General features: G+C 46.6%; 1 protein-coding gene across 1 annotated transcript in view; it reads right to left on the bottom strand.

The window, feature by feature from the left end:
• Window positions 1–12,823, bottom strand: part of DIS3L2 (DIS3 like 3'-5' exoribonuclease 2) — a 349,252-nt gene that overhangs the window by 72,577 nt on the left and 263,852 nt on the right. The window lies entirely within an intron of this gene.

The raw sequence follows: 12,823 nt of genomic DNA, 5'->3' as shown, positions 1-12,823 counted from the left end.
TAGCCTGTGTATTGTAAAATGTTTGGTGATATTCCTGGGCTCTGCCTGATAGATGCCAGCAGCCCCTCCCACAACCCCAAGCTGACAACCAAAAATGTCACCAGACATCGCCAAACATCCCTAGGGGGAAACTTGGCCCAGGCGGAGGCCCACTGGACTTGACAGATCCACCCAAATTGAGCAGTGGTGTTTGCTGTCATGGGATTACTGCTGATTCATATTTTATCCTTAAAATTTGCCTGTATCTTCTATAATGAGCATTTATTGCTTTTTTTAAAAAAATAAAACAAACGTTAAAATATTTTTGGGACTGCTGAGTCTGAGGGGCAGGGAGGAGATCCAGATGGTAGGCTGTGTAGCAGGCAGCTGGGGTGTGGGCCTGGGGTCTGGGTCGATGACTCATCTACGGGTGGGGAACTGGCAGCCTCGGCAGGAAGGTCCGAGAAAGACAGACCGAAAGGGCAAGGGAGAGTCAAGGCTGCACTCTCTACCATCTCTCCACGTTAGGGGGCAAAAAGAGACTCTGGAGAGTGAAAACAAAAAATGAGAGAGCTCAAAGGGACAGGAGAAAGATCAGGGTGTCCAGAGATAGGGGAAAGGTACTTAAAGAAAGGAGTCCTCAGAAGCCACAGCAGACACACCCAGAGCACTTGAGAGGGGACAAGAAGCTTCCCCCAGAGCAGCCATTTCAGGCAGCGACTCTATGATATAGTTTTGTTATCCTCACTCTGCAAAGGCGGGAACTGAGACACAGACATGGTAAGGGACCTGTTTGAGGTCACAGGCTGGGGAAAGGCACAGCTAGGAACTGAGCCATGGCCTGAGTCTGAGCTCTTAGCCACCATTAGGGAGAGTCAAATGTCACTTGGATGTCAAGGAAGATAAAAACAAAGAAAAATCTTTGCATGTCACATTTGCTTCTTGGTGATCTTTTGGACAGCTTTTTAGGGGGAAGAGCGTGGGGTGGGTGTGGGGGTGGTGGTGGTGACGTAGAGGCAAACTACAATTTCAGGCCCTGTGCTGTGCGTGGATTTGGAGAGGCTGCCACTGTGGGCCCATCCACTGTAGGGGAAGCCAGATCCGCCTGCCGTCAGCCCGGCACACGCAGCCCTCAGGCGAGGCAAACAGCAATGGCTCTTCCGTAGGCCACGATGGAATGAAGTTCTGGAAGCTTGGGGTTAAGGAAGGATAGGTGCACATCTGGTGGAGGAAGGGTAATGAGTGTGGATGACTGCTTCTGGATTGTGCTGGGTTTGTGGGGTGAGGGAAGAGGCACCCATCCACGAGAGAGGAAGAGTGGCCTGGAGAGGAGGCAGGAAGGAAAGGGGAGGCGAGGGAGGCAACTCTGGTGGGAGAATTGGGGAGGGGGAAGCTCCACTCTAGCTCTACTCTATGGGGGAGAAGGCAAAGGATGAGGAGGTTAGGTGGGGCTCAAAGGCATGAAGAAATAGAAAAGCTCTGAGAGAAATAACTGTGGAGAATGGATTCGTGGGCAAGGAAAACTATATGTTCTGAGAGAGAGAGGGGGCTCGGGAGGAGGGAGGTCAGTCTAATCAGTTGCGGGACCTCTCTGCCTGGACTTGCAAACATCCCCTCTGCCTTCTTTTTCACAGGTCAAACCATTCTGTTCACAGCCTCCAAAATATGCTTCCTGAAAAAAAGCCATCTGAAGGATCCATGGGTATTTCCGGGGTAAAGGAGAAAGCCCAGCCCAGAGGAGCTGTCCACACCACACAGCCTGTATGGAACATGCTGGCTACTACCCTGGAAGGCGAGAGAGACACTGACCCCTAAAATACCCTAACCTTCCCCTGAAGGAAGAACCAGTACTCTTAAAATAGCAGCGGAGAAGCACAGGAAAAGAATGGTAAAAACTACTCTCCTTTTCCTTTGATTCAGTGCAAAGAGCCTCATTATACATAGAGTCTTGGATCTGTAATTTGGACTTTAATTTTCTTAAAAACAACAAAAACTAACCCTTAAACTCCACTTTCTGGATTATTCCAAGAACCACTCTTATCCAAAAATATAAGTGATTCAAATACTGTGCTCACGACTCTTCTGCTGCAGCAAGTAGGTCCTGAATTTGGCTCTCAGGAGGTGTCTGCGTGTGTGCTGAATGCAAGAGAAATGAGAGAGCCAATTCGAGGTATCGTCCAACAGTCCCGGTGGGGAAGTAGTGCACGCAGGTCTCCAGAAGAGCCCCTTTCAAGGTCAGCCCATGCTTGTCCTTCTATTACATCCACATTTCCTGAAAACTCCCCACTAATGGAGTCGCTCCAAGCTCCTCTAGAATGACAGGGCCACGACCCATTCATTCTTGTGGTCACAAAGTTTTCCCCTGGAGATTAAGCTTGTTTCCTGTTCTCGACTGCACTCCAAACCCAGTCAACCCTGCTCCTTCTATGTGTCCATTTTGTTTGCCAGTCTGTCTTTAGCATGCTTGGGGAAACTTTCCTTTTGATTCTGCACACCTTATGAGTAGTTCCACCAAATGATTCCCTCAGGTATCCAAGTCATAGGCTATCTGGCCTTCTGGGGTCTGTGTCCTATTTTTCCTGAAGGACGCAGGAAACCCTAGCATACTTCTATGGGTAACCACCACACATAGCTCAGGCAGTCTCCCACCAGCCTGACTGGGCATCTATTTTCAGGTAATCTAGTGGGTCAAGAACTGCTTTAAAAAATTTTAAAAAAGCCCCAGGTCCTCTCCTTTGAAATATTTATGCACCAAATTTTGCAGTAAGTTCCAGAAGGTTCTCAGACACTCTGCCAACCCCAAGCCCATATGTCCTTGCTCTAAACAGAGCTTGTTTCTCCCTCAAAGCCCTCTGATTATGGTGCTGAGTGCTGACTAGAGGCCACTTTTCATCCTCAAGAGTTCGTAAAATTTATTATCTGTAACTTGGCAAAATCAGAAGTCTACCACTCCTTACCAAAATTTGAGAACAACACACAGAGGCTACACTGTCTCAGTTAGTTTGAGCCAATTTTCCCCTAATGGGCACCTCTGCTCCTTTAGCTTGTTTCCTTATCAGTCGATGACAGGCAGCCTTCTTACCAGCACACACGAACACCACCAAACCAGACTATGGCACAGACGAGAAGTTTCCTAGAGTGCTCTCAACTTACTTGAGCACCCCTTCCCGCTCGTGCCCGCATCCTAGAAAAATCTGCACCAACCTTCTTTTTGAATATACAAAGGGCCCAAGAGGAAGCTTTGAAGAGCCATCAGGAACATTCTGGCCCAGGGACAGTGGCCTCAGGCAGCAGAACCTATCCTGCTTTAACACAATCCAGTGATTGTGGGAATCATCCTATGCACAGATTTAAAACAATTCTGAGGCTGGGGGGCGTGGCTGGGTGGCACAGCTGGTTGAACGTCCAACTCTTGGCTTCAGCTCAGATCATGATCTCAGGATGGAGACTGAGCCCCGGGTCGGGCTCCAGGCTCCGTGCCAAGTCTGTCTGAGATTCTCTCCCTCTCTCTCCACCCCTGGCATGCACTCTCTCTCTCTCTCTCTCTTAATAAATAAATAAACAAAATCTTAAAAAAGAAAATCCTAGGCCAGGAAAAAGCGGAGAGGCAGCAGAGAAGCAAGGATACCCATCACTGCCTTACATACAAGGGCAGCAAGAAAGCGAAGACCCAAATGGGGGTGGGGCAGGGTTCCCAGGGGCAGCATGCCTTACAGCATGGGAGGAAGGTTCCTCTCTGGATAGAACACCTCATTAATCTCCCATTTGGAAACTGTCTTCACATCAACGCCCTGTTCATAACCAGGGCCAGTGGCAGGAGACAAAAGGACAAAGAGTTTTTCATGGAAAAAGTAAAAAAGCCACGAGGAGCTTCATAAACAAAATCCTTCTGAAAGAAGATCCTGTCCTCCTCTCCTTTGTTTCATCAGGGGATTTGGGTCACTCCCTTTCTGCAGGCTGCAAGTTTCCCGCATATTCTCTAGGACATGGCTGTCTAAATGTCAGCTTAAATGCTGTGCCAACAGGCACTGAGGGCAGATGGCTGGAAGCACCCTGCTGAGGAAGGAGCGCACGACGTGTACCTCCAGACTTCCTTTCCCGTACCAGGTAAGCGAGGAAATGGCACAACCCTGGAGGGCATCTGGCCCCCTTGGGCTGCAGGGCGCTTTCATACCTACTGCCTTTTAGAATCTCTTCAACTCATCTGATGGGAGTGCACCGATCAGCCCATTTCACCGCTGAGAAAATAGGCTGGCAGTCTGAAAAGTCACACAGTCTCCTCACTGGCAGCCAAGACTGTGTCTCACTATGTAAGATTCAAAATTCAGTGTCACATGTGTCACACCACAGCTGAATACACTCTATTTCAGCTGAGACTGACAATAAGGTAAAGGAGACAAAGAATGCCTCAAATATATACCAACTTTCTCTAATTTACAGATATAGAATTGTGAGGAAATGTATCCTTTGAAAACTTTCCATATCCATCCACCTATATTTTAAAATTTACTTTGAAAAGAAGGTCAGCACCTCCCTAAGTCAAAGGTACCAAGGACACTTCTGAAAAGGAACTGGGCTGAAAGAGGAAGGGCTCCAAGACGGCTGGGAGGGGCAGATGTGACCTATCTGTGGTGGAAGGTGCTAGGGACTGCAGTGGGCACAGCCAGTAGGATGGGTGGTAGCTGGCTGAGCAGCAAGTGGGGGTCTCCTCTGCTCATCCTATCACTTCTTAAAGAATGAAGAAGGCCAGGTTAGGTTTACAGAGTTGAGAGCCGATGGAAGCATGGTCCACAGCTTCAGTACCCTTCATTTAGGCCTGGCCAGGTCTTCTCCTCCTGTGTGGAGAGGCTCTGAAGCTGCTCTGGGCCCACCACAGGCCTTTGCCAACAGTGGGGAGGACAGAGCCTGGGCTCAGAGCAGAGGGCTACGAGTTTGCCAGCTGGTTGTAGTTTATAAGGCAGTTTGTTTATGTGCTACACTTTTCTGGAAGATTTATTTTATAGAAAAGAAGCTTGAGTAAACTGTGTACTCTTCTACTGTCTCAAGCCACCTGCTATCAGCCTAGCCTGCTGACCCCAGACTATAACTGGGTCCCTTCCCGTCCTGATCAAGAGACAGCTGTCTAGACTTCTAAGCCTAAGAGGAGGGAGACGAGGCAACTTCCTCAAGTGTTTGCCTCAGAAACCTAGGAAATGGCAGGAACATGAGAGGAGCCTGAAGGCCCGGATGTGGTTAGGAGACAAGAATTCCATTCCTATGACAGAGGAGGAGGGCACCACGCCTGAGTAGTCCTGGAAAAGTGTTCTCTTTACCTCAGACAGTTGTATGGGGCTTGGGAGGCCTAAGGGCTGTGTGGGAAGGAAGCTAGAGGTGGAAGGAGAGGGAAGAAAGTGTAGGAGAGCAAGGGAGGGAGGATTCTGAGGACTGGGTTCAGAGAGACCCAGGAAATACAAAATTACAAACTTCTAAAGCCACTGAGATTCATTTACTCAGCTCCAGCCTTTCAACAAGACCAACCTGGCCCATCTCTTAAACACAGAGGTTCTTTAAAGACACCTACCAAAGCGACCCGTTGTATTGTTTACTAAACCAAAGGCCTGAATCTTTAGATTTAATTGAAATACATTATTAATAACACCAAATTGCAGGAGATAAGCTGATTAAAAATAATTCTTAGCTCTTTGCCTGACAGCCTTATAAACTATAAATGTCTTTTTTGTTTTTGTTTTTGATCTCTTGAAAGTATTTTGTTTTGAATCCTTACTTGAGTCCCAAGGATTCCCAGCAAAGTCTGTGCTCACGATTTAGTCTGCTGTTACCCTGAAGTGACCCTTAGGTAAGCCTCTAATTGCCCAGTGCCTTCATTAGCAAACTGGGTCATGAGAGGCCCCGAGAACACAGCAGAGTTTTTCCAAAGGCTCCTTTGGTCTTGGGTTGTTCCTACATGGCTGACATAAAACAATTCTGCCCCTGCCTCCTCAAAGAACTAAAGATATTCGGGGAACTTTTCTATTATCCTCAGAATCAGCCCTGGAAGCTATTGTCTCTGGGCAATAGCATTGGGAGCTACTGGGGCTGGATTTTCACTGTAGGGTCTGAGGATGAAATACAAAACCCAACAATGTGTTTCTGTGTCGGTAACCAAAGCCCGAGGGGACACGACACTGCACGAGCCCAGGCTCTGCAGGCTTGCTGCAAATGCCACAGTGGCCCAGGATGCGCACACCATTTTCTGTTTCAAGTTTCCCAGGATTCCCATAGGTGGCAACTGGGGAGCAGTGGGGGTGAGAGCCTGTGAAGGGGTCCGCATGGGGAAGCAGGTGGTGAGCCTCTGCCAACGACGTGAGCCGTGGGAAGCCCTCCTCAGCTCCCAGGACACGGCTCAGAACTGCTAAGAAGACTGCTGTAGATAAAAAGGCCTCGCCCAGGGGAACCCCAGTTCATTTACGCAGACTGAATAAACAAGGGACTGAAAACAGGTATGCAGTTTACTTTACGAAATCATTTTCGAGCACACGTGACACTGTACAGTGTGGGGAGGAGATTATAAGATTAAGAGTGGGTTCTGTTTACCAGAACGTTAAGATCTAAAAGGACAACAGATCTGTGCACAAATGGCTCTTAAGGGCAGCCAGGCACTGCAGGGTGGAGAGATGGGAGAACAGATTCTGAGGGAAGGGAGCACCTTCCTGGACTTCAGCAAGGGTCCCCACTCTTCACTCCCTCCGAGCTGGGAGTGCTAGCGGTGGGGGGGGGGGGGGGTTGTTCCTCTCCTTCTACTGAGGGCTAATCCCTGACCCAAGGTTTGGGTTAGGGCCTCCCAGTCATTTGTGACCTGGCTCCAAAAATCTGTTCCTTCTTTCCTCATTTTCAAAAGCTCCTTTTCTATTTGCCTTCCCCTATAGCCTACAAACATATTCCAATATCTCTTATCTGGTTATTAAAAGGAAACAGGAAAAAAAAAAGTCTCAAAGCAATTCTCATTCTTCTCTCACTACAGTGGTAATAGCCATTAATCACAGAAAATTTAAAAAACTACAGGTGGGAAGTGAAGAAGAAAAAGAACTCTATAAATGCACCATTAGGAGATAACTACTGTTTCTATTTTGATGCATACTTAATTCCTGTATCTTCAGTACCTTGTGTCATACCCAAACAGAGCAAATATTCAATGAGTCTTTACCAAAGGAATAAAGGAAGGACTAATAACAGAAGAAGCGGCATTTTAGATGGATCTCAGTGGTAAGTAGGATTGGTACTGGTAGAGATGAGGGGAAGGACATGCTAGGAAGAGGGGAAAGCATATGTAAGGTCTCTGGAATGTGGCAATTTGGGGGCCAAACAAACCCTTCAGTGGCAAGAGTAGAGTCTGAGGGGCTTGGAGGATAGCTGGTAGACAGTCATGAAATGGGGGAAGAGTGGGTAGAGGTCTGTGTACATCACGCTCTGGAGACTGGACTTCTGTGGGAAATCCTAGCCCACCACCATGCTGTGAGAGGATGCTGAGCAACAGAGTGATGGGACCAGAGTCACCTTCTGGAAGGTCATCTAACAGCACTGGGGAAATAGAATGGAGAGCCATGAACTGGGTCTCTCAACGTCCCAGGGGAGGATGGCAAGGACTTGAGCAGGGGGCGGCAACTGTAGGAACAGAAGAGAGAGGACTGATTAGAGACACCTGGTGAAGGGAGAAAAGTTAGCACTCAGAACGGATGTGATGGGGCAGGTGTGAAGAAAGCTAGACTGAGAGACTGAGTGGCTTAGAGAATGCTGACGCTATTAAAAGATCTAGACAACACAGGCCTTAAGCCCAAGTTGGAATGGGTGCATGTTTTACTGCATGAAGAGAAGGGAAAGGAGAGGGAAGACAGGGAGGGACTGTGGCTCTCTGAAGGGGGTTTTCAGCAGATCCAGCAGCTGGTCCCTCTGGTTCCCAGGAAGAGTTGAAAGTCACCTGGGAAAATGGTGGATCTTGAGGGAAGAGGAGAGCAAGGTACCACAGAAAGCTGAGGCCACAAATAAAGGTTTGAGACAGTGATGCTGGTAGTAAATAAAAAGGATTCCTAAGTAGCAGCTTAACTGGCAGACACCACGGTTCTCCCACAACGTCCAATATTCCACATGGGTGCATCAGGCAGGGCCTGGACAGATTTTCCTAGAACTACTGGGAATGGGCAGAAACCTGACAGGTGCTCTAACATGGCTGTTTGGGGAGTGTGATTTCTCGATGTGGTCAGGTCATGAAAGCTGGGCTGGGGAGCGGCTGCCTAGGGGAGAGGTCTGTTTTATAGGAAAGGCCAGGTTTTCCCATGTGAGCAAAGGTGCTCTAGGAAAGGAGAAGAGACTCTAGTACCAAGATAACTTTGTAGTCCATGCATTCCTAGCAGAGAAGACAGGGAGAAAATAATGAAAAAAATCCTACTGTAAAGACTTTTTAGATTTTATTCTGAATGAAAGACTGGAGAGTTTCTGAAAAGGAGAGACATGACCTATTGTCTGACTTAGAAGGATCGCTCTGACCACTGTGTAAAGAGGAGATAAAATGTGGCAGCCGAGGTGAGGAGGACAGTGAGGAGGCCGCTGTGGTCCAGGTGGGGGATGGCAGTTTGGCCCCAGGTGACAGGGCTCAGAGCAGTAAGGAAGGGGGAAAGATTCTGGAGGCAGTTAGAAGGCAAAGCTGAGGTGATTTACTGGTAGACTAGATGTGAAGGGTGAGAGAAAGACCAAAGTCAATAATGACCTTCTGGGTTTTGGCCTGTATCAATGGCTGAAATGAGGTTGCCCTTGATTGAAGTTGAAATAAGCAACTTCTGGAGCACACTCCCACATTCCAGCTGAGCCAGATGGCACATGGCGGGGACGCTGTGGGAGAGGCAAGCCATGGATCGCTACTGTCATTGTGAGACCCTTCCATTATTGTTCTGACCTTTGACCCTGGTGTTTCATGGTTCTAAGGTTCAAAGACTCAGTAATCAAGTCCAATTATTGCTTATGACCTCTTCAAAGCATAACATTGGTGTTTTTACAAAGGTGACTTCAAATGAAGATATTTTCTGATGAGTGGGGCACACAGGACATGGTATCTGTTTGCATAGCCTTAGTGCCAAGGGAGACAGAAGTGCTGGAGATCACAAGGTCACACTGGTCTCTCACGGTCAAAGTGGATTTCGTGGTACCAGAGTTGGATCTTATGAAGCACAAAATGTCGCTGGGTTTGTTTTCCCTCATGACAATATAAACTTTGAAATCAGAGAACAATGCTCTCGCCACCAGTATGTGAGAAACGTGCCCAAAACAGACCCTTCAGCCTGATGATTCACAGACCTGTACCCCTGGGGCAATAATACATTATATGGTAATAAAAACAATGAAAAAAACCAGATCCTTCCCAGTTTCTTGACCTAAAAATCTGGGCATTGGCTTAACGAAAGCATAGACAACCAAGATTTTCTAGTGTGGCTCTTTAAAAAAAAAAATCTAGTGGGTGTTTGAAGAAAGTTGGAATGGCCTTTCTAGAGCTGGTCATGCCTGCTCCAGAAAGTAAGACATTCTAGGAGACTAAGGAAAAAAACGCAGAACTTTCTCCACTTGAGCTGCCAGTTAGGCTGGCGGCCATGTAGTAGCAGCGGCAGGCCGCAGGGGGCGCTACTCTGGCCCTTTCTAAGTCCAAGCCATCACCAGTGGAGCAGCCATCACCAGTGGAGCAGCCACCACCACATACAAACCCAGCCTCAGGCTCTGGCTGCTCTCTTCCTCATTTACTCCGGTTCTTGATGCGGGGCCACCTTCCTCCTCAATGGCCTCCTCCGGCTCCCTGACCCTCCTGCCTGCTCCCCCTGCCCCCTGGGTTAATGCGGGCTTTCCTTGTTTCTTGCTAGGGTCTTGAACAAGCCCCACCCCCCAGACAGGAGTCTGGCGTCTGACATCTCATTTCATGCATCTTGACTGTAAGAGGTACTCATGCAAAACTCCATCTCAGGACAATCAACCCACCGGGCCCACCCACCAGGTGGTCTCTTGGTGGTGCAGGGTATGGCCAGTGGGTCTTGCTCCATGATGGTCCCCAGCCCAAATCCTTGCACTTCCTCTTTGGCTTAGTTTGGGGGAGGCTTGGTCTGGTGTCCTTCTGGACCCCGTGCCTACTTCACACCTGCTCTCCAGCCCCTTACATGCCAGAAGGCTTGCTCACCAGACGCTGCCTCCAACAGAAACCTTAAAGACCAATGGAGTTTTCAGACTTCGCCTCTTTCGAGTGCTTCTTTTATGACCCTCGTATTTTAATAGCTCATTAGATCAGGCAGCTTTTTATTTCTTGGGTTTGAGGCTGGCAGGCATAATTCAGATTCAAAGTTCTTTTCTGTTGACTCAAGTCAGTTTTCTTCTATGGGCTTTTATTTTCTATTTCAACTTTTGCAAAAATAAGCATTTATAAAAATATAAAATACATGTTTTCAAAAAAACATTAGAAAATCCAAAAAAGTAGAGAAAATTACTCATACTCTTACTACCCAAATACAACCACTATTGGCTATTTTATTTCCTTCTGGTCTTTTTCCATTCATTTTTTTTTCCCCCCATGCATAGTCCCACCCCCACCAAAATACGATTGCTGGCATACTGTCTTCACAGTTCCTTCTTTGTATCTCAGATCATATTTACGTCTTTACTTTTAAAAAGGAACTTATAGGGGTGCCTGGGTGGCTCAGTGGGTTAAAGCCTCTGCCTTCAGGTCATGGTCTCAAGGTCCTGGGATCGGGCCCCACATCGGGCTCTCTGCTCAGCGGGGAGCCTGCTTCCCCTTCTCTCTCTGCCTGCCTCTTGGCCTACTTGTGATCTCTATCAAAATAAATAAATAAAATTTAAAAAAAAAGGAACTTATAATCAGATATTTAGGGGTCATAAAAACCAAACGTAACGTGTGTGACTTGTTTTGCTTCCACTTGTGACAAATGAGTTGGAGACAATCAGGGAAATGTAATTATGGACTGGGTTGTAGATGACACCAAGGCATCGGAATTAATTGTTAGGGGTGCTAGCATTATTGTTATGCAAGAAAATGTCCAAATTTTTAAGTCACATATCAAAATATGAGTGAAATGACATGCTGTCTCCGGCTTGTTTTAAAATACTTTAGAAAGAAAGAAAGAGAGAGGGGCGGGGGCGAAATGTTGCCAGTAGTGAATCCGGGAGATAGGGATGGTGGGTTTATGCGCTATTTCCTTTACTTTTATGCATATCTGAAAATTTTCAAAGTAAAAATTGAAAAGTTAAAGTAGCCATAGTTCAAGCAGACAAAAAGTGTTAAAGTCTAGTTATGAAAACCAGCAGCCCTCTGTCCCTTTCCTTGCCAAGGGTAACCTCTTTCACCTCTTACAGGTGGTTATGTTGCTGGCTACTTCCATCTTTCCACCTAGCCTGCTTGATGACTACTTCTTGGTTTTTCAATTTTAGGCATTATTGAAAACCCTTCACTATAGAAGAAGAGAATTTATTTTTCTTTCCACATGCACTCCCTTCCCCCAACCAACCCACATAACCGTTCCAGGCTCTCATCCTCCCGATAGTGACATCATCACAACCAGAATGAAGTATTATGGCTATGTACATACTAAGAGTGACTATTTCTTCCTACACCACTTTTTTATTTTCACTAAAATTAATAATTATCTCATCTTCATTTGCTTGATATTTCTTTATATTGTGTACATGAATCCACCCCAATCTTTCCACCAACTGTCTAAAACAGTGGTTCTTTTTTTTTTTTTCTTGAAAGATTTTATTTGCCAGAGAGAAACACAGCAAGAGAGGGAACACAAGCAGAGGCAGTGGGAGAAGGAGAAGCAGGCTTCCCGCCGAGCTGGGAGCCTGACATGGGGTTCGAACCCAGGACCCTGGGGTCATGACCTGAGCCGAATGCAGATGCTTGACAACTGAGCCACCCAGGTGCCCCTAAAACAGTGGTTCTTAAAGTATGGTCCATGGCCTCCTGGAGGGTCCTTAAGCCCCCTCCAGGGGCCTATGAGGTCAATGTTATTTTCATAATAATACTAAGGCACTCTTTGTCCTTTTCCACGCGTTCACATTTACCCTCGCAGAACAAAAGCACTGGTGGGGTAAAGTTCGACTGCCTTGGCAGGAATCAGGCAACAGCAAAACCACATCAAGGGCCGGGGTGCCCTCTACCACCTCACCCACAGCAACAAAGAAGCTACCTCGCTTCAGAATGTTCTTGATGACGCAGTACAAGTTTTTAGTTTTATTATGCCTCAATCCTTGAGTCTTTGTCTTCTTAGGCTGCTTGCTCAAGTAGGATGGTTGTCTTGAGAAAAGGTATTTCTGTAACTTTGAGTGGTAAGCTAAACTGATCGCCTTTTTTTTTTTTTTTTTTTACAGAACGCCATTTTACCTTAAGGAACAAATATCACTCAAGCTGTGGTTCTTCAGCACTTTGAGGAAAACAACTGCATTATTTATTGCCCATGATAAAATTTGAGCTTTTGCAAAAATTAGAATTTTGGAAACCTTGTATCCGACACATGAATGCGTGTTTCCTAATACTTAAAATCTTACCTAAATCAGCAGAGGCACTAACCAATGTGATATTTTGAGATCATCTAATGAAATATGTTCACATTTAAGAGATCAGCATAATGAGCCAGTGTTTTCTAAATGATGTAAACTTTCTAAGTACATGATAAAAAAAAAATCACTGTATGGGTAAAAGATCCATTTAAAGTATAAAACAGATTTTACTATAACCCAGTTAAAAAAAAAAACCTGAGCTGATATTGTATTAATCTATGGGGGTGGCCCTCACAGCATACCCTAGTGAGGGAGGCTTAAA

This window comes from Lontra canadensis, unplaced genomic scaffold, assembly GCF_010015895.1.
Source record: "Lontra canadensis isolate GAN:19392208 unplaced genomic scaffold, GSC_riverotter_1.0 scaffold13, whole genome shotgun sequence".
Classification (NCBI taxonomy): Eukaryota; Metazoa; Chordata; class Mammalia; order Carnivora; family Mustelidae; genus Lontra; species Lontra canadensis.
This window is presented reverse-complemented; position numbering and strand designations above follow the sequence as displayed.